The sequence below is a fragment of the Ambystoma mexicanum genome, chromosome 9, assembly GCF_040938575.1.
Source record: "Ambystoma mexicanum isolate Mex_15411 chromosome 9, UKY_AmexF1_1, whole genome shotgun sequence".
Taxonomy (NCBI): Eukaryota; Metazoa; Chordata; class Amphibia; order Caudata; family Ambystomatidae; genus Ambystoma; species Ambystoma mexicanum.
This window is the reverse complement of record NC_090931.1, coordinates 291,853,115-291,877,078: the sequence shown is the minus strand read 5'-3', so window position 1 is coordinate 291,877,078 and position 23,964 is coordinate 291,853,115. Positions and strand designations below refer to the sequence as shown.

Here is a 23,964-nt window from a genome sequence, read left to right as displayed (position 1 = left end):
GATATCTTTTATCATGAAGACAATTCTATTTCTTGCACAAAATACATTAGCAGGTTATTCAGTCAATGCCTCATCTTCATTTGCCTCAACTTCATTTTTCTCATATCTGTGAATGATTGTATTGTTGCTGCAGAACTCAAATGTTGGGGTTCTTTTTGCTCTCAGTGAGTCCCCTACGTTTACTGAATTTACACCAATGAACTGCACAAAGTTAATACAGTACACAAATGAATACTCGGTTTAACTTAAAGAAGATTGGCCGGGAAGATAGCTAAGGGGCAACGCGCTTGTCTTGGAAACGAGACCATGCTGAGCTATGCGGGTTCAGTACCCGGTCCCACGCTTAGGGGCTGGGACCCTGCATGAAGCGCAATATAAACATAAAAAACTATTTAAACTTATTTTATTTATGTCCCTTACATGGAGGATGAAAAATAGAAAATGAAGGGCCAGTTATAATATACAAAGGTAAATGATTCCAATGTTTAGGATGAGAGAAAAGTAAACAAAAACGACTGGGCGTAGGCAGTGTTATGAACAACAAGACAACATTTAATTGAGAACATGGGGCATGCCAGGGTCTGAAGAGACTAGTGGAGATGTAGGGTGGAGTAAGATGAATGCCTTTTAAAACAATGCAAAGAAAATGGAAAAGATGAGACTCAAAAGGGAGCCAAAAAAGAAAGACAAGAGGGGTGTTCACTGTGTCTCTAGGAGGAAGACAACAAAAAGACTTATTAGGGAGTTTTAAACATATCGGAGGGGAACAAGTTGACAGGCAGTGTGACCATGAGAAAATAGAGGATAAGAAACACAACGTTTGGCTGTGTGAAAGGAAATGATAATTGGTAGGTTATAAAGATGAAAGCTACAGGAGCGGGCAACGTTGGATACATGCAAAGAAATCGAGAGAGAAGAATGAAAAATAATAAGATTGCATCTAGAGAAGGAAAAAGGAAGTTGAGAGGGAGGAAAGAAATACAAGCTGGGAGGAGTGGGCAAAGTAATAGTGGAGGAGGTAAAGAATAGGACTTCAGTTATTCTAGAGTTAAAAAAAAAAGAAAACGAGTAGTCACCCAAGACTGGATAACAATAAGATACCTAGAAAGAGTGGCATGGTGAGAAACAGAGAAAGAAGAAAAGAAATAAAAATCTGGGAGCAGTGAGCATCCAAAAAGTGACAAGAAATGAATTGAACACATTATATAAGACAAAGGAATGGTATTAGAGGGAGAAAAGTAGGAGAACTTTAACTCTAAATTTGAAAGGAAGGGGTTAAGATGACCAGCTCATGAGACAGCGTAAGTAGGCTTAGAGGTAAGAATGGAACCAGTGAAGAACAGAACCAGCGAAACCTAAAGAGGAAAGAAGGATGGAGTGATCAACAATATCAAAGGCAGTAGATGCCCAGAAGAACAATACTGCACACAACATGTTGATTTTGGTAACAGCCATTGAATATGCATGGGAACGCATGAATTCTTCGGTCTATGCAGCCTTTATTGACTTCTCAGCTGCATTTGACTCGGTCCTTAGGGGCCGCCTATGGAACAAACTCACCAAATGGAATATCCCACAGGGACTATTGAAGATGTTGATGCTTCTCTATTCTGACACCTCTGTAAGCATAAGGCTGGATGGAGAGGGCAGCCTATATGCACCCCTGCCGACCCGTTGTGGTGTCAAGCAGAGGTGTATTGTTGCTGCCACCCTTTTCAATCTATCTGTCTGAACTGGGTTTTGTGTTTACTGACTATCTTACATCCAGTGAAGGTGGGTCGAATCTCTGCCAGTTGGTTGGCTTATGCCGACGACTTGGTGCTGATAGACCATACACCCAGAGGATTATAAAGCCTAGTAGACTCATTGGGTAAATATGCAGGAATAAATGGGCTTGCGATTATAGAAAAAAAGATATGTAATACTGCTTAGAAGGTATGAAGCAGCCCTGTGGAGTGTATATATATATCTGGAATTTGATCTTGCCGGAATAGTTTTTGATGTAATTGTAAAGACTATCCTGTTTTGTGACAAACTGCTGAAGCTAGAATCTAATAGCATGATAGATTAATTTGTCGACGCATTCCGTCCATTGGATAACTATCACACTATTGGCACCCTGGGAAACATGATTCGAACTTGTATGAAATGGCAAGAAGGATGCTGTGGTATTCGACAGAATGGCATAGTCTATATAAAAAAAGACTTGCCTCAAACTAAAACTCAAACAGCATAGTAAAGAGCAATACTGGATTAACCCATTATCAGGTAACAATAATACTATTTTCTGTGAATATATATCAAGTAGAGTTATTAAACACTCTTATATCGTAGCATTTCCAAGTAGTGCTATAGCAGACAATACCTACGTATGAAATTTAATATAAGCATTGCATTTGTGACCCAGGGTGCTCGTATAGGTACCCCTCGAAATGAACGAAAATGTAGGCTTTGTGGTGGGGACAAAAATCAAAACCCTTGAACATTTGTTACTTGCTTGTGATAGTCTTAAAGGGCTACGAAATAATTATTTAAAAGGTTATAATAATAGCATTGAATTGGATGATCTATCAGATATATGGGCAACGTTTTTATATGGTTGTGATGCCAACTTGATATACCATCTTGTTAGATTTTATTGGAAGTGTGTTGAAATAATGAACATTGTAATATGATGCTGTCAATAATTGTTAACATATGGTTTTGTGCTATTTTACTAATATGTTATATTTATTCATGAACTTTTATTGTGGATTTTTATTAACAATTTTGATTTTGCTTATGGATTTTTATACTTTATTTTAATCATTGGGATTTAAGTGCATTGTAATCTTGTTTGTATGTTATTTAAGTTGTATATGCAAAGTTTTTGCTGTGTGCGTATTAAATACATCAAAATAAATAGTATAGAAATGTTTAGAGTGAAATGTAGTGTGTAAGGAATTAGTAATGTGTAAATGATCAGTTTCTGTGGACTGAAATGCGCATAAACCAGACTGGTAAGGTAAAAGGGAGTAATGATTGCAAAAGGCAGAGGATTTGCAAGTAGACTTAACTTTTTTTTAAAGAAAGAAATGGACGGAAAATAGGGCAGACATTAAAAGGAAGACAACACTTTTTAAGAAAAAGATAACATGCTTAAAGTCAGAAGGGAAGGAAGCAGTTAAAGAATTATTAAAGAGAAGTTTAAAAAAGGGACGAAGAAGAAAAGACCATATGGATAAAAGGATATGTGATCAGAGAGAGAAGCAGCAGGATGAGTATAGGAAAGGAAGTGAGAAGTACCAAAGTCAGAAAAAGGAGAGAAGGTAGCCATAGAGGGACGAGGAGTGGGGTGTGGATGAGAGTGAAGATTCAGAATCTGGAGAAAAAGTACAGAAAGCAGAGCGACTATAGAACTAAGGTAGTTCACAATGTCAACAGAAGGAAGAATATTGGAAAGAGGAATTGCAGAGAAAAAATATATTTATGTATTTAAGCAGCTGGAAAATGTGACGGGGTGAGGGGGAAAAGTGGAGATAAGATAATAGTATCATTGTTTTTAGCTGTAAGTAGAGAAGAGTCGTAGAGTGTGAAGAAAAGAAAGACGCAAAATCGGAAGGGGTGCTGCAGTTCTTCCAACACCATTCAGTGTGACAAATAGCACAATGTAGTAAGCCAGGATTGTGGTGGTTTACACAAGGGGGAGAAAGGCAGAGATGCATAAAATGTGTTAAGTGTAGTAGAGAGGAAATAAGAACTGATTTAGGAGAGTCAATTGAAAGAAAGAAGACAGAAGAAACAAAAGAAAAGGGAGGAGACAAACTAAGAGGAACTGAAAGACTGAAGGGCACAGGAAAAGAAGGTAGACTAGGAAAAAAGAGAAGGGAAGTGGAGGGGGGGGGTAACTCTTGCAGGCTTTGACATTCTTCGCTGTCCCCCTACACCTGCAATATTTTCTGGTTGTGCAGTCATTACTAGTCCGATGGCTTGTTGGGCTGGGGTGCTTTTTAAGCAGACCATTACGTCCCAAGGTGAGTTCTCTCATCCTCTGGGTTGGGGAGTAGACTGGTGTTCATTGCTACACCATGCTCGTAATAGTTTTCCTAAATTAATAGTTCAGCAGTCTTATATGGTAGTCATTTAAGTACAAAGATGCTGTCGTTTTTTAGTCCTACCCACCATCCAATGTTTTGTAGACCGTTTCATGTGGACCATGCGGGATGACCAAAATAGGCCATAGGCCCATAAAGGCATCAGTTTACGTTTGATCCAGTTTCAACTGAGCGAGGGGCTTCAGGCACCTCAATGCAGGTTTGTGTGGGTGTGCATGAACGTTTGGCCTGCCTCCGAATTTGAATGCTGCACCATTGTGGATTGGTGGGTAGGGTTATCCCTACCCCTATGAGAGTGTATATATCTGGGGAGACCTCGTACCATACTAAATATTTACGTTCCTAAACTCAGCCAAAGATCGCTTAGAGTGGGGCAACTGAGAACTGTGTTAAAGCTATACTGGCTGTAACCCTGTTTTTTATGTCCTGGCACTTCTGCTGCTCTCAGCTGCAGGAATCCCTTCCTGGGCTTCCTTAACCTCTCACAAGCCTTCAATGCTGGATCCTCTCACCTTCACTGTTAGAACTATTCAAGCATGTAATCCCAGACAGGGTTCTTGGTCCTGGTACCTAATGGTGAGAACACCTTTTCCTGTGCTGGCCTGCGACTCAGAATGCCCACTTCTCCACATTTGCTACGGGTGAGGTGGAGTGGGGGGTCTGGATTGCCTCCTGCAGTTGTCTTCATCATATCTCTGTCTCAAGCTGCTTTGATGGATCCTCTGTTCTCACCTGCACGATCTCCGACCTGTTTGCTGGGTCCTATTCAGCCCTCGTGTGCTAGTGTGGTTTCCTCTGCCTTGTGTGATGTAATCACCAGGGTTTTCATGCATGGGATCCACTTGTATGAATTTGTCCGACTAGTCACACTGACCGGAGACCCCAAACGGTCTAGCAAGACCCAATTCTGGTACCAAACCATAACTGTGCAACCAAGCCTCCTAGACCTATTCCAATGCAGCCACCACTGTACAATTTACTCTCAGGTCCTTAGACTCCCCAACCCGAGGGCCTCCTTGCCCTAGCTGCTTAGTATAGTCTGTGCCAAACCGCTACCGTAAGAAGGTTAGTGAGGCTTGTGCTTCCTAGCTCTCGCAGGACCTTTGGTGGAACCTGGGTCTGGATCCTTTATTTTTTCTCCTCATTCAGCTTTTCTGTGCTCAGGAGGCCAGTAAGATTCCAAGGGGTGGGGGAGCTGAGCAGGGGGCTGCATGCTGTTAAGTAGATTTTCATTTTTATGCACAATCTCCTCCATCTGCGAGCCCGCCAGCACGTTTTGCTGGACTACTGGATTTTTTGTCAGATCTCATGAGTGAATGGGAACCTTTTTCCACACTCATTCACTGTATGTGAACTTTTTATATTTCTTTTTATACCTTTTTGTTGGAGTCATGCTTTCCTCCAAGATTTGTGGCATCAGTCTGACATTTGCAGCACACACTGCAGTGTTGCTAGGAACCCTTTGTGCTTCGCTTTTTATTTTTTGTTATTTTCCTTATGGGAACACATGTTCCCAAGGGCAGGGGGATATTTGTATCCTTTCCATCATTTTCTATTGTGAGATCAGCACACCCGCCTTTCTCACTGCTCCTGTAACCTTTTGGTTACAGTGACAAGCTAATCTGAATGGCTGGTGGCAGTGGTTTTATCCTACCTACTTTCGTGCAATTTTTACTCACAGCTGCACTTATGCACAGAAGGGTTACCATTGACACAAAATAGTGACAGTGCTCTTTTTTCGCCATTTTAAGATGGCTTGTCCATTCTCGGTCCTCCTTCTGGCGTGCAGGCTGGGGGGGGAGAAACGGGGAGGTTGGTTGACTTTTGCTTTCAGCAGGATCCCTTTGTAAAGCCTGTCAAGGTGCCAGTGTGTCCCTGAGGACAGGAAACGGGGGAGGACTCCAAAAAAGGACAGCCACTCCCCAACATATACATGGTGATTGGCTGGGCTCCTGAATAAGAGCCATGGATCCTGATGCTGAAGACAAGTTGTCCACTGGAACTGAAGGAAGAAGAGAATATGCCCGAAGCCACTGCCAGAGGACCAGAGATGCCTTCTGAGTAATCCCTGCGGTCTGACCCCTTCTTCCAAGTGTCAGTAGAGCCCCAAAAAGGATGACTCTCTCCCTCAGACTGGTGGGTCCAATCAGTCTCACGACTATCTGCATTTCGAGCTGTCCCATGATGAGCTGTAACCTTCACCGGTTGCAAACTGCCAATACCCTGGGACATGTGGCCATCGTGCAGTACATCGCCTTCCGAAGATAGAATGCTCCCGAAACTTTGGTGGACCTCCCTCCGGACCTCCTAAGGCAAGATTCCACTCCTTGAAGTCCCCTCACCAGAGTGCTGGACAGACAAAACAAGATGAATCGACCTGACTCTAACCGTTCTTCACTGGTGCTTTGAAACGGGTGCCAAAAACACAGAACCGGGACAATCCCTCCACTCAACGGCTTCTGCAAGATCCATTCCAGTGTCCCCCTTTTCGTCTCCATGATAAAGAATCGGGTGACCGGGTCTGATACTGCACTGCGAGGGACTCCTGCTGCATCAGTGTTTTTTGCGCCAGTAGTAAAGGATGATACCTTTCCTCATCAAACTAGCCTTGACAGGTTTCCACGCCCCTTTTAGGGCGTGATAACCGGTTCCTATGACATATCCGGGGCTTGGCCCCCTAGGGTTTCCCCCGGAAGTTCTGCCTGGGTAAAATCCTGCCCCAGAAGTGATGTAGGTGTGTTTAACAGGCACTTGTTCATTAGTGGGGGTGTCCCACCAGATGTTACATTATGGGGAATAGCAGGACAGGAGGCCTGGAGTCCCTAGGGGCCCCAAGGGGGCTTCCCCGGATGCCCCCACAAAGAACCGGAAGTGTGGAGCTGACGTCTGAACGGCGGCCATCTTTAGGGGGTGGAACGTGTAGGGTGTATATATATAGCAGGGTTTTGGGCTGTAGGTACAAGCCAATCCTGAGGACTGGGGGAAACTCTGATTAAACAGCATCAGCGCGAATGGCAGGGGAGGCAAGGTATGCGCAAGATGGAGACTGGGCGTTGACCAGGGGCGGTTGTGCTAAAGAGGGTATTTAGTATAGTGTGGCCATGTGCCCACACTTATAAGGCAGGTAAGAATTAGAAAAAAAAATTGAAAAAAAAAAGAATTTCAAAAGAATTTAAATATATTTAAAAAAATGCCTGGGGCAGCAGTGTAGGTCTCTGTCCTTTCCAAGGCACTCAGGCTGCAAAATGGCATGCACAATGGCCTGCGCAAGCCATGTTCACCCCACACCCCTGACAGATATATATATATATAGATATATATATCTCAAAAGCAGCTGTAGGGTCCAGCCACGTGGTAGCTGGAATTCAACAGGAAGAGACCCAGAGAGGAATTACGTAGCACTAAGCTCAGTCGATGCATCACAGCTGACTCTCTGGGGTTGAGCCCCCCCACAGCACTTCTCCCCTCTCGTCCCCCAACACCACCTCCACATGCTGGGGGGAGGACGTTTGTAGCACTGAGCTCAGCTGATACATCACAGCTGTCCCTGGGGGGTTGAGCCACCCTCCAGCACTTCCCATCTTCCCCCAGCAACCCCTCCACAGGCTGGGGGAGGAGGGGGAAGTGCTGGAGGGGGCTCAGCCCCCAGGAACAGGTGTGATGCATCAGCTTGAATTGCCGGCCTACAAGGCAGGCAGCTCTAGTCGCAAAACACTGGGGGGTGCAATGTCTTGAATAGCCAAAGGTGTTTAGCTTCCGGGTTAATTAGCAGCTGTTTGCAAAAGCCCGCCAGTTTGAAGTCTATAAGTGCTGTGTGATGTTTAGACAAGCTCTCTTGAGTTTTCGTTGAATGTGTGTGAAGCCATCCTAACGCAGCCCGGGAAAATGCCTAGCCAGACCAACTCACAAGTAAGGGGCATGTATAATTTATGTATAGATGTAGCATAGGGTAGACTTAAGTAAAACAAGCTCTGCTAATTGTTTTTATTAATTATTTATAGGAAATATATCCAGACCTTTCACGAGGGGATGTGCTAGGATTTATCCCTGTTCCAGGTACTATTTTACATGTTAACTTGTTTAAAAATATATACATGGGCAACCTATGGTTGTTTGTCATGCTCTGGGGTAAATTAAAAAAAATGTGGGATGTGTGCCTCTAAGTTTAAAGCATGGTCTATGTGCAGACCATTGCTGGGGTAAAAAAAGAATTAGCAGCATGGCATGACTTTTTAAAATGAAAATAAAATAAATAATGTGGCCCTCTGTGTTGTGTGTTCATGGCCCCTGGTGTCCCCATGGCGGGGTAACATATGGGGCCTCGGTTTTGCGGGGTCTGTCCCAGTATTTAGTGCTCGGCCCCCCTTTCTCAAGATTATGCCCCCATAAGAAACTGTAGGGGTCCATGTTTTTTGTAGTAGGACTCAATTGGCCAGAATGCACAATAGCCCACATGCGAAATGTTTCTTTTTTTTTTTTTTTTTTACAATTTAAGATTGTGTTAGGCTGTGCTGAACTAATTATGTTAAAGGTATTTGTACCACGCACCGTCACCAATGGAATTGGTCCCCAGGCGCTGTGGCGGATCTGCAAATGAGAAGGTGGGATGGGTTAGTAGGTGAAGCGGGAGTAGGATAGTGAGAGGAGTGGTGTTCTGCTGGCAGCTTCAACTCGGTATACACCGGGTGCTGAGCTTCGGTGCGAGTATTGGATCAATGTCAGTCCTCATGTGCTGTTGGTGTTGCTTATGTGTTGTTGCGGTGTTGTAAAGTGCGTGTGGGTTGTTGTGCGAGAGATGGTTGTGTGACATTTTTGAGTGAGATAGGTCTGCAGAAATGCTGAGTTTTTTGTTAGTCGGTTGTATGAAGCTTAACAGAAGTTCAGAAATCTGTCCGAGTGTGGCACTTGCCGATCCTCCTAATTTCATCGGGGTGGGCAAAGTGCTTCGCCTGGCAGGGTTTTGGTTTGTGTGGGGTGCTCCCTGTGCTGTTCTAACGTGATTTGTAAGTGTTATGATTGCTCCTTGCCGTTCTATTCTAGCCAGCTCTGTAGGTGTTCTAATGCTGATGGATTGATTAATGTGGGTTGGGTGTCTATTCTCCTCCTTGGGTGCTGGGGCTGGTGTAGCGGACTCCTCTCAAACTTCTATCTGAATGCGTCTGCCGGTTTCGGTATGGTACGTTCGGGGGGAGTGGGTGAGTCATTTAGGGCTTTCGTCTGGGTCTGAGTATGTGATCAGTCTCTGTAGGCCTCCTTTTGTGGCTATTTCCCATGATATGTTATGGTCTGTCGTGTGGTCGGTTCTTTGGGTTCAGTGTTTGTCCATTTGAGAGTGGCCCAGGTTGGTGGTGTTTTCGCTGTTGTTTTAATGGGGTGGGCATTCTAGTGCGTCGCTGTTGTGGTTACGCTGTGAAGAGCCATGATTTGAGGAGTTTCCTGAATGCTAGGTGGTTTGTGTTCTGTATATTCTTAGGTAGGTCATTCCAGGTTTTCGGTGCCTGGTGAGAGAAAGAGGATCCTCCGATTTTTCTTCTGTTATATGGTTTTGGTTCCAGGCGGATGTCGGTCCTTGATCTCAGTGTTCTTGTCGGTTGATGTAGGCGTAGTTTATCGCTTAGGAATTCTGCGCCTCGTTTGTGTACTGCTCTGTGTGATGCACATGGACTTGAACTTTATTCGCTGTTTTCGTGGTAGCCAGTGTAGTGTTTTTAGCGCGGGTGTTATGTGTTCTCTTCTGGGTACTTTGAGGAGGAGTCTGGCTGATGCATTTTGTATGCGTTGTAGTTTTTTACAAGTTGTTCGGGCATGCCCAGGTATAGGCTATTGGCGTCGTCTACTCTGGACATGATCAGAGCGATGATGGTAAGTGTTTTGTTGGCGAACGACAGGAACGGTAGGATCCTTTTTGCTGCTCGCAGGAGGAAGAAACATTTCTTGAATAGGGAGTTTACTTGTGGTTGTTATCCATCAGGACCCCTAGGTTTTTTACAGTTGATGATGGTTCTGGTGTGGTGCCGAGCTCTCTTGGCCAGGGGATGTAGCTGATGTCTCCTCCCTTTTTTGAAACAATCATTATCTCTGTTTTGCCTGGGTTGATTTTTAGGTGGTCGAGGTTCATCCAGTTGAATATCTCACAAAGGCAATTCTCTAGTGTAGCGTTTTCTTCTCGGGTGTCTTGTATGTTGAAGATTGGAGTGTTGTCGGCGTAGTTGTAGCATGTGAGGCCATGTTTTTTTATGAGTTTGATTAATAGGTACATGTAGATATTGAATAGAAGCGGCGAGAAGGATGATCCTTGTGGTACTCCGCACATGGAGTTTCTAGGTTTGGATTTAAAAGGTTTCACCATTCGGTTTCGGTTCTGTTTGTTAGGAAGGATTTGATCCATAGTAGGGCGGTGTCGGTTATCCCTAGTCCTTCTAATCTCTTTGAGGATGTCGTGGTTGACGGTGTCGAAAGCTGCGTACAGATCAAGGAGAATCAGGGTGATGCTGTTGTCAGAGTCTGCATTCGTTTTTAGGTCGTCCCAGATTGAGAGGAGAACCGATTCTGTTCCTCTCATTGATCTGAAACCAACTTGTGCCTTGTCTAGTAGGCAATGCTCTTCTTTGAATTCTTGGGTTATTTTGTAGACGTACGTTTCTAGCAGTTTGGCTATGTAGGGTATATTGGAGATGGGTCTGTAGTTGGATAAGTCCTCTACGTTTCCTGTTGTGTCTTTGAGTAGTGGCTTGATGTACGCTGATTTGAAGACCTGTGGTACTTTACCTGTTGAGATTGAGAGGTTGAGGAGATTCCTATGGTATTCCATGGGGGTTCCTTGTTTGAGAATTGTTTCGTATATGTCCGGGGGGAGGGGAGGCAAGGGTCTTTAGGAGAGCCTGATTTGTTGCTTTGGTTTACCAGTTTGACGAAAGCCTCAACTGATATTTCTGGGAAGCTTCGTAGCTTGTTTGGGTGTTCCTCGTCGTCGCTGGGGTTTGAGCTGTGATTGCTCGGTCTGTTTTGTATGGTATGTTGGATGGAGGTTATTTTGTTTTTGAAGTGGTCTCCTAGGTCATTGCAAAGTTTAATCGATGGAATTGGCGTGTTGTTGCAGCCCAGTGGATTTTTTTATTTCGTTTAGGATTTTGAAGAGTTCTTTTTGTGCGTTTGGTGGTCTGAAGATTTGGTTGTTGTAATGTTTCCTCTTCGCTTTTTGTATTTCCTTTTTATATGAGCAGATCTGTTGCAGGAATTTCAATTTGTTTGCAGTGGTGTTGTTGGTCCTCCATTCAGATTGTAGTTTTCGTTTTTTTCTTTTCATGGTGTTGAGTAGTGGGGTAAACCATTTTGCTGTTTTCTTAAGTGATGGGGTGAAGAGCTTTTCTTTGGCGATGTTGTGTAGAGTTGTTGCGATCCAGTTGTGGAGCAGGGCAACTTTTTGTCTAGGTATGCTTCTTCCATGGTTGCTGCTTGTGGTTTGCTGAGTTCTAGGAGCTCGGTTAGGTTGGAGTTTTTTTATGGTTCTCCAGTTTCTTTTCATCATGATCAGTGGTTTTTCTTGTTGCTTTTTTGTTGGAGCAGCCGTTGTGATTATGAATGGAATGATGAGGTGGTCGCTCCTGTCATGATCTCTGCTTCCAAAAGGTCAGGGTTTTCCCAACTCCCTTGGAAGCAGATCCATAACCCAGGTTCCGAGTGCCAACCAGTCCCAATTGGGACCTTTTGGACCCAGTCCTGGCGCCAGTGGCACCAGGCTCATAAATATGCCCAGTCCCAGCGCTGGAAGCGCCGGGCTCATAATGCTTGGGTGGACTTACCTTCAGCAGACCATGCTGCTTACTTGCCTGCCAGTTGAGCCTCTGATCCTCTTCTGTTTGGAACTACTTTTCCTGTTGGGTGGGGCTGGAGCCACTCCCTAGATTCAGAACACTGGAACTCTTCTGGAAGGCAGGAACTCTTTTCTTACCAGGAACTCTTTTCTTACTTAGGCGTGGCTGTGGAAGGAGACACCTAAGCACTACAGGAGGCTATTTAAACCACACCCGGTGGATGAATCTTGCTTTGCGTTATTCTGCAACCTCTGCAGCAGAACGCTCATCGTGTCTTCTGCATCCGGTCCTGGGCCTAAGGAAAAAGGCTTACCATCCTGAATCCAGTCTTCAGCAACACCTATAAAGACAAGAAAGAACAGGTTAGCATTCCGGCATCTGAAAGGCAAAGGCTTACCTACTCTTCGTGCGCTCCGGAGGTCTTCGGCGCTGCATCCCGCATCTGAAAGACAAAACAAGGTGCGTTTAAAGACATTGGGGAACTTTAATACTCACGTGCCATTACTCCTTTCCACATCTAATCCAGTGGGTATTCCGGCACCCTGCAGCCGCTCCGAACTCGTACCTGCAAAATAAAAAGACAGTTAGAGCGCATAGTGAAGCAGGCAACAAGCGCTTACTTACGTGCTTCCAGGCGCTTCTATTCATCACACGGGCTCCATCTTCAACTCACTTTAGCCCGTCATCCGCCATCGCCGGAACCCTGCAAAACAAGAGACATCATCACTAAAGACTTTAAAGACATTTGAATGACTCGAAACTTACCGTTCGTGCAGTAAACGACGGACAGCAGTCCTCTGAAGTCAAGAGGCCTGCGCTACCTATCCAGTGAAGAAACTGGTTACAGCACCCTGCCCCGAGGCAGATGGAGAGCTCGGCATTCACTTACCTAAGACATCTTACTCTACACGTCAGGCATACAGTGCACAGAGGTCCAGCCCAAAGAGCCAACCGGGTGCTACACATCACCTTTGAAGATACGGTAGTCGCCCAGTGAAGACCGGCGCCTCTGCGAGAATCAGGTGAGCGTTACAGAACGCAAAGCCTACCGCAAAACTCTCGCCCAGGCGCTATGGAAACCTCGGATACTGACCCCCTAGCACGGTTACTTGGGGAACTAAGGGCAGAAGTGCATGCAGCTCGTCATGAAACGAATGCTCTAAGAAGGGAACTAATTATTTCCAAGGAGAGAACAGACAATCTTGCTAGACAAGTGCTACAGTCACAAGCCGGACAGACCCCGTTACCCGCATCAGGGGCAAATCTTCCTTCAACATCCTCTATGAATCCAGTGCAGATCAACCTACCTGGGAATGTACCTCTGGCTCCGCCCGAACGATTTTCTGGAGACCCAAAGAGGTTTGCAGTATTTATCAATCAGTGCCGGTTGCACTTCTTATGCCGGCCAGCAGCCTTTCCAACTGATCAAGCAAAAGTAGCTTTTGTACTTTCGTACCTTAGTGGCAATGCGGCAGACTGGTCGATCCCTCTAGTTAATCAAGATGATCCGGTTCTCCATGATTTTCAAGCCTTTCAGCTTAGTATGGAAAAACTGTTCGCAAGACATTCACAGGGGCAGGCCTTGGACAATGAGCTTCTTTCGTTGCGACAGGGTAATCAAGAACTTTTGGCTTATATTGCATCTTTCAATAGACTAATAGTGGAAACTCAATGGCCTGAGGACAAAAGGATTACGCTGTTTTATAGAGGTCTACATGGAGAGCTCAAAGACGTTTTAGCCCAAGTAGTGAATCCCCCACAAGACTGTTCGGATTATATAGACTTGGTCGTTCAAATAGATCACAGGCTGCAGAACAGGAAGGCCGATCGTTCCAAGTTTGATGCTCGAGTATTTTCCAAACCGCCAACTCCTTCCAAAGGAGTAGACTCCGGGGAACCCATGCAAATGGGGGGTCTGAAAGGTCCTCTAACACAAAGGGAGCGGGAAAGGAGGAAACAGTTGCAATTATGCCTATATTGCGGAAACTCGGGGCACTTTCTTCGAGACTGTCCGGTGAAACCTGCCAAGAAGGCAGTAGGAGCTGCAGTTACCAAAGTTACAAACTCTGAGCAGGGAAACGACCTCGCCCGACAAGAATAGAGGTCCTCTTGCCGAGCGTGAAAACCAGTTCCGTGACCTCGCATTTCGTGATACCTATGGTCCTCATTAGCCCTGATAATCCGGATCGATTACATGCAATTGAAGCTTATGTCGACAGCGGTGCCATCGGCAATTATGTGGATCATGAAATGGTTTTGAGGATGAATCTAACTCTTTGTCCCAAGGCTGTAAAGGACGTCATTACTACGGTGGATGGTACGGAGATAGCCTCCGGGCCAGTAACGCATACCACTCAAGAGGTGACGCTAGTAAGTCAAGATGGACACCATGAGAAGATCGTGTTCGATGTGATCAAGGCCCCTCAGTTTCAGATTATTCTAGGAATACCTTGGTTAGAGAAACACAATCCTCTGATCGATTGGCGAGCAAGAACGGTCCAGTTTCCAGAATGTGTCTCTACTTGTCACCCTCCACCTGGTGTTGCACTGGCCGCAATTTCTTCAGAGACTCCCCAGTTACCTCCCGAATACCTAGAATACCAAGATGTTTTCCGGAAGGATCAGGCTAACTCTCTACCTCCTCATAGGTCTTATGACTGCCAGATAGACCTGATACCTGGATCTACTCCTCCTTGTAGTAGAATTTATGCCCTCACCGAGCCTGAGAACCTTCACCTTCGACAATACCTGGATCAATACCTGGCAAATGGGTTTATTCGTCCTTCCAAGTCCCCTGCTTCTTCAGCTTTGTTCTTCGTTCCAAAAAAAGGAAGGAGACCTTAGAACTTGTATCGATTATCGCTCCCTGAACCAGATCACCGTTAAGAATAGATATCCGTTACCTTTGATCCCTGAACTCCTGGACCAAGTCAGAAAAGCATGCATATATACAAAGCTGGATCTTAGAGGAGCTTACCACTTGGTACGAGTAAAAGAGGGCGATGAATGGAAGACGGCCTTCCGCACCAAGTATGGGCTATTTGAATATCAGGTCATGCCCTTCGGACTTTGCAATGCCCCGGCCGCCTTTCAATATTTTATGAACGATGTCCTCAGAGAGCTCATAGATGTATGTGTTGTTGTTTACATTGACGACATCCTCGTTTATTCTTCATCGGAATCTGAACATCGGAAACACGTGAAAATGGTCCTCGAAAGATTGCGTCAACACAAACTTTTCGCTAAGTTGGAAAAATGTGTTTTCAACGTGACTGAAGTTGAATTCTTGGGATTCATATTATCACCTGGCGGAGTGCGTATGGATTCAAAGAAGGTCGATGCAGTTCTCAAATGGCCATCACCATCCTCCGTAAAAGGTGTGCAAAGCATGTTAGGCTTCGCTAACTTTTACCGCAGGTTTATCCCCGAATTCTCTCGAATAGTCCAGCCCATCACTGCCTTGTTAAAGAAAAACAAACGTTTTGAATGGTCTACCGAGGCGGAACAAGCTTTCCAGGATTTGAAGACTAAATTTATCTCTGCACCAATCTTAAAACACCCTCGCCCCGAACTCCCCTACATCGTGGAAACTGATGCTTCAAGCCTTGCCATGGGGGCAGTTCTATCACAAAAGGACCCGGTAACCAATCAGTTGCATCCCGTGGCATTTTGGTCCCGCAAATTCTCGCCTCCTGAAATCAATTACACGATTACTGACAAGGAACTTCTGGCTATCAAGTCTGCCTTTAAGGCTTGGCGGCATTATCTGCTGGGGGCCCGACACACCGTTACTGTGATTACGGATCACCGAAACCTGCAATATTTGAAGACCGCAAAAGCCCAATCCTCTAGACAACTCCGTTGGGCATTATTCTTTGCCGAGTTTGACTTCATAATTACCTATCGACCTGGTACAAAGAACGGTAAAGCCGATGCCCTTTCTCGGATGGGAGTGGAAGAACACTTGGTCAACCCTAAACCTGTACCAATCATTCCCGAACAAAGAATTCTGGGTGTAATCGCCACAGAATCCATAGAGGAAGTTAAGGATAAGGCCAGGCAACTTGTAACTCCAGCAGACATACAGAATTGGCATCTGCAGGGAAAGGACTTTGCAGTAAAGGACAACTTATTGTATTTCCAAGAACGATTATACCTACCAAGCACAGATTTACAGAAAAAAGTAATCTCTTGTTATCACGACTCTTTAATGGAAGGCCATCCCGGTATAGCCAAGACCTCAGAAAAGATCAAGCGCTACTTCTGGTGGCCGTCTTGGAAAAAAGATATCAGAGACTTTATAATGTCCTGTGGAGTATGCGCCCAAAACAAGAGTCAAAAGGAAAGACCAGCAGGCCTCTTACGCCCTATTGACATCCCACCTCGCCCTTGGCATACGCTTTCTATGGACTTCATCACCGATCTACCTCCATGCTCCGGATACAATACGATTCTAGTAATCGTGGACTTATTCTCCAAGATGGCGCATTTCATTCCGCTCAAAGGCTTGCCAACAGCAGCAACTCTGGCCCGAGAATTTCTCGAAAACATCGTCCGACTGCACGGTTTTCCTTCGGTTCTAATTTCGGATCGAGGTAGTCAATTTATTTCTCATTTTTGGCGAAGTTGCTGTCGGTCGGCTCAAATTGATGTGAGACTATCGACCAGTCACCACCCTCAGACCGACAGACAAACCGAGAGGACCAATCAAACTCTGGAACAGTATTTACGCTGCATGCTGCAACAAACTGAAAAAACTTGGAAAGATATCCTTTGGATAGCCGAGTATGCCTACAATAACTCTGTCCATTCGGGAACTGGGAAAACCCCGTTTTTTCTTTTGTACGGCAGTCACCCTCGAACCTCGGAGTTGGATCCCCTCCAAGATCTTGAAACACCAGCAGTAGACTACCTGCATTCTACAATCACCCAAGCCTTTAAGGAAGCTGTTTCTCACCTTCAAAGGGCTAAAGAACACTACAAGAAAGGAGCAGATCAACATCGGAAGGAAGCCCCTCACTATCAAGTAGGGGATCAAGTCTGGTTATCCACCAAATATCTATCTCTAAAAGGGCCACGCACATTCAACCCAAGATACCTTGGTCCCTATTCCATCACTACCATAGTAAACCCAGTAGCGGTCAAGTTGGACTTGCCCCCGCACATGAAGATACATCCGGTCTTCCACGTCGCTCTATTAAAACCCGTGCAACCTCAAACCCGACTAACCAAATCTCCAAAACCTATCCTAGTGGATGGAGAACTCGAGTTTGAAGTCAAAAGCATTCTGGACTCCAAGATCTCCAAATCTAAACTATTCTACCTAATTGACTGGAAAGGCTACGGCCCCCAAGAGAGATCCTGGGAACCTGCTGAATATGTCCACGCTCCTCGCCTAATCAAAAGATTTCACCCAACATTTCCTGACAAGCCAAAACCCCCGGAGAAGCCCGGTTTGGGAGGGGCCTTGAGGGGGGGTACTGTCATGATCTCTGCTTCCAAAAGGTCAGGGTTTTCCCAACTCCCTTGGAAGCAGATCCATAACCCAGGTTCCGAGTGCCAACCAGTCCCAATTGGGACCTTTTGGACCCAGTCCTGGCGCCAGTGGCACCAGGCTCATAAATATGCCCAGTCCCAGCGCTGGAAGCGCCGGGCTCATAATGCTTGGGTGGACTTACCTTCAGCAGACCATGCTGCTTACTTGCCTGCCAGTTGAGCCTCTGATCCTCTTCTGTTTGGAACTACTTTTCCTGTTGGGTGGGGCTGGAGCCACTCCCTAGATTCAGAACACTGGAACTCTTCTGGAAGGCAGGAACTCTTTTCTTACCAGGAACTCTTTTCTTACTTAGGCGTGGCTGTGGAAGGAGACACCTAAGCACTACAGGAGGCTATTTAAACCACACCCGGTGGATGAATCTTGCTTTGCGTTATTCTGCAACCTCTGCAGCAGAACGCTCATCGTGTCTTCTGCATCCGGTCCTGGGCCTAAGGAAAAAGGCTTACCATCCTGAATCCAGTCTTCAGCAACACCTATAAAGACAAGAAAGAACAGGTTAGCATTCCGGCATCTGAAAGGCAAAGGCTTACCTACTCTTCGTGCGCTCCGGAGGTCTTCGGCGCTGCATCCCGCATCTGAAAGACAAAACAAGGTGCGTTTAAAGACATTGGGGCACTTTAATACTCACGTGCCATTACTCCTTTCCACATCTAATCCAGTGGGTATTCCGGCACCCTGCAGCCGCTCCGAACTCGTACCTGCAAAATAAAAAGACAGTTAGAGCGCATAGTGAAGCAGGCAACAAGCGCTTACTTATGTGCTTCCAGGCGCTTCTATTCATCACACGGGCTCCATCTTCAACTCACTTCAGCCCGTCATCCGCCATCGCCGGAACCCTGCAAAACAAGAGACATCATTACTAAAGACTTTAAAGACATTTGAATGACTCGAAACTTACCGTTCGTGCAGTAAACGACGGACAGCAGTCCTCTGAAGTCAAGAGGCCTGCGCTACCTATCCAGTGAAGAAACTGGTTACAGCACCCTGCCCCGAGGCAGATGGAGAGCTCGGCATTCACTTACCTAAGACATCTTACTCTACAGGTCAGGCATACAGTGCACAGAGGTCCAGCCCAAAGAGCCAACCGGGTGCTACACATCACCTTTGAAGATACGGTAGTCGCCCAGTGAAGACCGGCGCCTATGCGAGAATCAGGTGAGCGTTACAGCTCCAGAGTATTTGAATTGGGGGTGCTGTGGTGATGAGATCCTTGTTGGCGAAGATTGTGTCAAGTGTGTGCCCTGCTGAGTGTGTTGCTCCTTTGACTAGTTGTTGTAGGTTCATGGCTGCTAGTTGGGCGGTTAAGGATTTTTGTGTGGTTGTGGTTTCTTCGTCGAACCAGATGCTGAAGTCTCCGAGGATGATCAGATGATTGTATTTGATGGCTAGGATGGTGATTGCTTCCGTCAATGAGTCTATGAAAGTCGCATCATAGATTGGTTGTCTGTATATCAGTATGAATTTCAGGTTAGTTTTGGGGTTTACTGATAGCCGTAGTATTAAGGATTCGCATTTATCAATGTTTAGAGGATCTTCCCATTTGATGGCCAGTTGTTCCTTGTGGATGATCGCTAGTCCCCCCTCTCTTTTGGATTTCCTGTTTGCTTGGATGCATTTGAAGTCTTCAATTATAATCTGTGTTTCGTTGAGCAGTAACACTTAAAACCCCCTTCTCCTCCAAACACACCTTAAGTGTACAGCCTTGACATCCACTTTCAAGAGCCATGCCTGCTTTTCATAAAAGCAAACCTGACTCTTGAAAGGGTATGTCAAGACGCTACACATGAGGAGCGTCTGGAGGAGAAGGGGGTTTTAAGTGTTACTGCTCAAGCCCCTATTCTCCTCCAAACGCTCCTTATGTGTAGCGCTTTCACAGCCCCTTTCAAGAGCTAGGTCTGTTTTTTATGCTGGTTGCCCAGGGCCCTGTTTTTAAACTTTTTAAAATAAGGGCATCCTAACAGAGCCTCATAAGTCTGATTTTAAAAGACATGGGGTATGCCGTATATATTCCCAGGCAGGCCAGCACCCTGTAAAAAGTTCATGTCTGCCTGGGAATATATACGGCATACCACATGTCTTTTGAAATTAGGCTTATGAGGCTCTGGGGACACAGATCCCGCAACGCTCTGTGTTCCCAGAGCGTAAGCTGCAACCCAAACCTCTGGAATGTGAGGGCTGACATGGTGTTGGCGGATCTGTTACAGATCCCCGCCGTCTATCGGCATTAGGCTGACATCTGGGCTTAGGTGGGGGGGGGGCGCCTGCGAGATTAATGTCACAGATACCCCTGCAGGCTTTATTTATTTTATTTTTTTTTAAGAATTGTATTAGCATTAAGATCCGCATGGTTTCCCGCGCCCGCATCTTAATGCCAATACATGGAGAACATAAAGACCAGCTGTGAGGCCTCCATGCTCCCCAGGCACTCCGCATCAAGATGCTAACTATGGGCCTCCGGCAATCTGATCCGGAGGGCCTGGGGAACAAAGGCTGCACAGCCAGACAACAGCGTCTAAGGCAGCCGCATTTACATAGATAAGGTTAACTCTGCCTATGTAAATGCGGCTGCCTGGTGCTATTACGCCTGGCTGGAAGGGCTTTGTTCCTTGGGATGGCTCCGGTCGTGGTAAACAGATGCAAGCAGTGGCCATGCTGCTTAGCACGGCAGGAGCCACTTTTTAAGAAAATTTTTTAAAAAGGATGCAGTCACACACGTACATCTTTACTTGTAAAGATGTACGTGTAATTGCATCCTTTGTTTTTAAAAAAGAGCTTACATGTCTTTTACCTTGTAAAATGAATGCGGATCTCTGTGTAAGCAGAAGACCGCATTCACTTTACAAGTTAAGACATGTAAGCTCTTATCTTGTAAATAGCCGGCCTGGGGCTTCTGCTTACACAGAGTCCCCAGACAGGCTATTTACTTTAAGATGCCCTCGGGTTAAAGCCACCACCCTCAACGTATATCTGCATTAAAATGCAAATACACGATGATGGCCATGGTGCGCCTCAGTATGTTTTTTTAAAACGATGGGGTATGCCTTTCAAGCACAAGGTATCCCCCTCTTTCCAGAGACCATCTGTTAAAGACACGCATCAGATAATAGATGTCTTTAACAGATGGCCCCTGGAAAGAGGGGGATGCCTTGTGCTTAAAAGGCATCCCTCTCTTATCAGCGGCCGCCTGTAAAAAGTATTTATTAACCGGGGTATAGGTCTGCTGCAGTGCTCCGGGTCAGCTAATGACCAAATGCTCAGCATGTCTTTCTTTCATAAAGCACATGCGGATAGCGGTGTTTCTGATTTCACTGCAGGTGCATGATTAAAGAGAAAGAAAAAAATAGGCTTTCAACATGCGCATTTCATTGAAAGGGCTTTGCATAACTAATCCTCTTGTGTAATTTGGGTGGTTTTGCAAAGCCCTTTCATAAAATCAACAGTGCAGATATTTCTTCGTTAAAAGGTGTGCATGTTTTAAAATCCTAGAACCAATACAAATGTTACCCCTGAAGAATGCAGTACCGAGACGGGTCATATAACATTTAGTTTCCTATTAGGCAACTGTTTATATAAACATGTGCCACGCTGAAAACATGATGCCTGCTGGTTTCATTCCTGAGGGTGGCTTTAATTCGTAACATTCAAAGAAGACGAACACTGTTTCTCATTTTAACTGGGGGGATTGTTGACCGCCATTGCTCATTTATAAAAATAAAAAAAAAATAATAATAATAATTAAAATACACAAAACATCAAACACCACAACATTGAAAGCTGAAGCGCTGTATGTGTTGCTATATAAACATGCTTAAAAACAATTATTTGTGGAGTAGTTATGTACTTTAAAGCTTATTTATTTAGCAACCCGGGGGAGAACTATAAGTATCATAGTGGAGTAACTCATCAAAAGGCCCCCAAGGTACCCATGTATAAATGGTAATTAATTTCTTTTCTGATGCTGTTTCAACAGGAACCAGAGGTGGGGATTATGACAAAATGTGTTAGTGTGCATTTTAAAAATAATGTTTATTTAACAATGATGGTCAAAACTACTAGCCCCAGACCCCAGTACCCCCGAGAGTTGATCCCCAAGGGGTCCCAAGTTCATAAAGACAGGGTTTGGGCATTTGCAGTATGAGCGGCCAGAGATGCACAGGTTACTCTCTTACCTGGTAACGTTCTTTCGATGGGATGGTCCGACGATGTATTCCATATCTTTGACAGTAATAACCACACCTGTGCTGCTTCAGAAAATCTTTCGGCGTCTGCGTCGATGACGTCGATACCCGTCCTCGAGGACCTCCTCCAACGGCCGACGTCACCAGATGTTATAAGTAGGACGCATGACGCCCGTAGCCTCAGTTGTAGTTTTTTCCCAGAACGTGTGGCACCAATCTTCTGCCAGTATGACCACAGAAAGCCTTGCGGAAACGTAAGCTGCAATCGCAAAAGAAATTCTGTAGCGGGGTAGGCAGGGAGGGAGCAATATGGAATACGTTGTCGGACCATCCCATTGAAAGAACGTTACCAGGTAAGAGAGTAAATTGTTCTTCGAGGGGGTTGGGTCCTCCGACGTATTCCATATCTCCCAGACTCCCAAAGCAGTACCAACGTAACGTGGTGGGAAAAGAATTTAGAATATACAAATTTAGAATGCCCAATCAAATTTCAGAGTAAAGCACCGCCTTACCAAAGGCCAGATCCTGCCCATGGATGGAATCTAGGGAGTAGTGACGTACAAAAGTATGGACCGAAGCCGAAGTGGCTGCTTCACATATGTTACGAATAGGAACATCCCTCTGCAGGGCAGTAGAGGACGCCATACCCCTAGTAGAATGGGCCCGTAAGCCTACTGGAGGGTCCTTACCCGCCAAGCGGTAACATTCAGAAATTGCCAAGATAATGCATCTAGACAAAGTCTGCTTAGTGACAGCTTGTCCCAAACGCCTTCCAGCGTAACCAACAAAGAGCTGATCGTCCACTGTGACCCGGGACATGCGTGAAATGTAGAAACTTAAAGCTCTCCTAGGGTCTAACCTATGGAGCCTCTCCTCGTCCTTGCCAGGATGCGGAGGATGATAAAATGCCAGAAGAATGACCTTCTGGCCCAAATGAAATTCCGACACCACCTTCGGAAGAAAGGAAGGACGAACTCTAAGGACAACCCTGTCCTTATGAAACACAGTGAAGGGTGGCTTAACTGAAAGTGCCTGTAACTCGCTCACTCTGCGAGCGGAAGTGATCGCAACTAAAAATACAGTTTTAAGAGTTAAAAGTCTCAAAGGGCAAGAATGTAAAGGCTCAAATGGAGCACCCATCAGAAACCTGAGAACAAGGTTCAAATCCCAACCGGGCACCTAGAAAGGTGATGGAGGGAACACATTAGTGAGCCCTTTCAGAAACTGAGAAATTAAAAGGAATTTTAAAATAAGAACATTCCTCAGACGAGCGCTTAAATATGGACAGCGCCGCCAGGTAACCTTTAATGGTACCCACTTGCAGGCCCCTGTCGGCCAAAGAAAGCAAAAAGGACAGAACTACAGGATCCACAGTCTTAACCCTGCACCAGTCGCAGAACTTTCTCCAACGGCAACGGTACAGGGACTTTGTTGCAGGCCGTCTGGCCGAAAGCAACGCCTCCATCACATCTTCAGGGAGGTCCCAATCCTTATACACCCTTTCCGAAGCCAAATGTGAAGGTTGAGGGATCTGACCTCTGGATGGAGAACCTCCCGTGAGAGCAGATCGTCTTGGTAGGGAAGGCGACGTGGAGGCCAGATGGACAAGTCGAGAAAGTCCGGGTACCATGTCCTCTGGGCCCATGCCGGAGCAATGAGGATCATCCGGGAACCGAACCTGCGTAACCTCCGCAGCACTTGCAGGATGACGGGGACTGGAGGAAACGTGTACAGTAGTGGGAAGGACCACTCCACCACAAACGCGTCTCCTAAGGCTCCTCTTGGAGGAAATTCCCGCGAGCAGAACCTTTCGCACTTCCGGTTGACAGTGGAGGTGAAGAGATCCACTTGAGGGGTCCCCCAAAGGCCAAAGATCTCCAGGAGAATCTCCTGAGCGAGCTCCCACTCGTGAGAGATCGTGCTCTGCCTGCTCAGAGCGTCCGCCGTCTCGTTTTCGTCTCCGGCCAGATGTACTGCTGAGATGAAACTTCCTGCTGGATGGCCCAGAACCAGAGCTGCATCACCTCCCTGCACAGAGGAAGTGACCCTGCCCCCCCCTTTTTGTTGAGGTAGTGCATGGCCACTGTGCATGGCCACTGTGTTGTCCGTCAGAATCAGGACAGCCTTTCCTCGCACAGTCGGCAGAAAAGCCTTCAGGGCAAGCCTGACGGCCCTCAGCTCCAACAGATTGATATGGAGTCTGGACTCTGACGGAGACCAACGAATGCTGTCAACTCGTTGACATGAGCTCCCCATCCGTCACGATCGTCACCTCCGGCCAGGGTAGCCAAAACAGAGCTCCCCTCATCAGATTGACTTCG

General features: G+C 45.9%; 1 protein-coding gene across 1 annotated transcript in view; it reads right to left on the bottom strand.

Annotated features, from left to right (window-relative positions):
- The window catches only part of TADA2A (transcriptional adaptor 2A), a 426,671-nt gene that overhangs the window by 1,456 nt on the left and 401,251 nt on the right, over nt 1-23,964 (bottom strand). The window lies entirely within an intron of this gene.